Genomic DNA, 560 nt, shown 5'->3' with positions numbered 1-560 from the left:
AACAAAGCTGCATTGTATGTGATAAAAACAAAGCAAAAAACTACTTGGCCGATATGGGGCTCGAACCCATGACATTCGCGTTATTAGCACGACGCTCTGCCGACTGAGCTAACCGGCCATCAGTTGAAAAAGAAAAAGTGACACAAAAATTACACATACCTGTTGCTAAATTACTTACGAAAATCTTTACGAGGTGTTAAAATGTATAGGACTCGGAAATTTGAAAAATGTCTCTGAAACTTACCTTTCGAGTATAAAAGAAAAACTAATGGAATCGCACCATGATCGCACATAAACGTCCAGTTTGTATTATTTGGTTTCATGGCAGAAGTATGCAGTCAAATGAGTGTGTTCATTGTTTAAGACATTTGTTTAATTGCTTTCTGGGCCAATAAACCACTGCAAAAAGGCACGACAAAAACCAAAATGGCAAGACTTTTTGACCAGAACGGCAATGGACCAAAGCGACAATAAGTCTTAACGACAAGACCAACTAAAAAAGTAAACATTTAAAATAAGTAAAACTTTAAAATACAGTCAAAATGAGGCTAAACTATTTG

General features: G+C 36.2%; 1 non-coding gene across 1 annotated transcript; it reads right to left on the bottom strand.

Moving 5' to 3' along the window:
- Positions 1–45: 45 nt before the first annotated feature.
- Trnai-aau lies at positions 46–118 on the bottom strand. The gene has a single exon. It is a non-coding gene; the product is annotated as a tRNA-Ile (tRNA).
- Between the last annotated feature and the right edge of the window lie 442 nt (positions 119–560).

The sequence above is a fragment of the Anneissia japonica genome, unplaced genomic scaffold (assembly GCF_011630105.1).
Source record: "Anneissia japonica isolate Jap-2015-1 unplaced genomic scaffold, ASM1163010v1 scaffold166836_len562_cov151, whole genome shotgun sequence".
Classification (NCBI taxonomy): Eukaryota; Metazoa; Echinodermata; class Crinoidea; order Comatulida; family Comatulidae; genus Anneissia; species Anneissia japonica.
The sequence above is the reverse complement of the archived record's forward strand: the minus strand, read 5'-3'. Positions and strand labels throughout refer to the sequence as shown.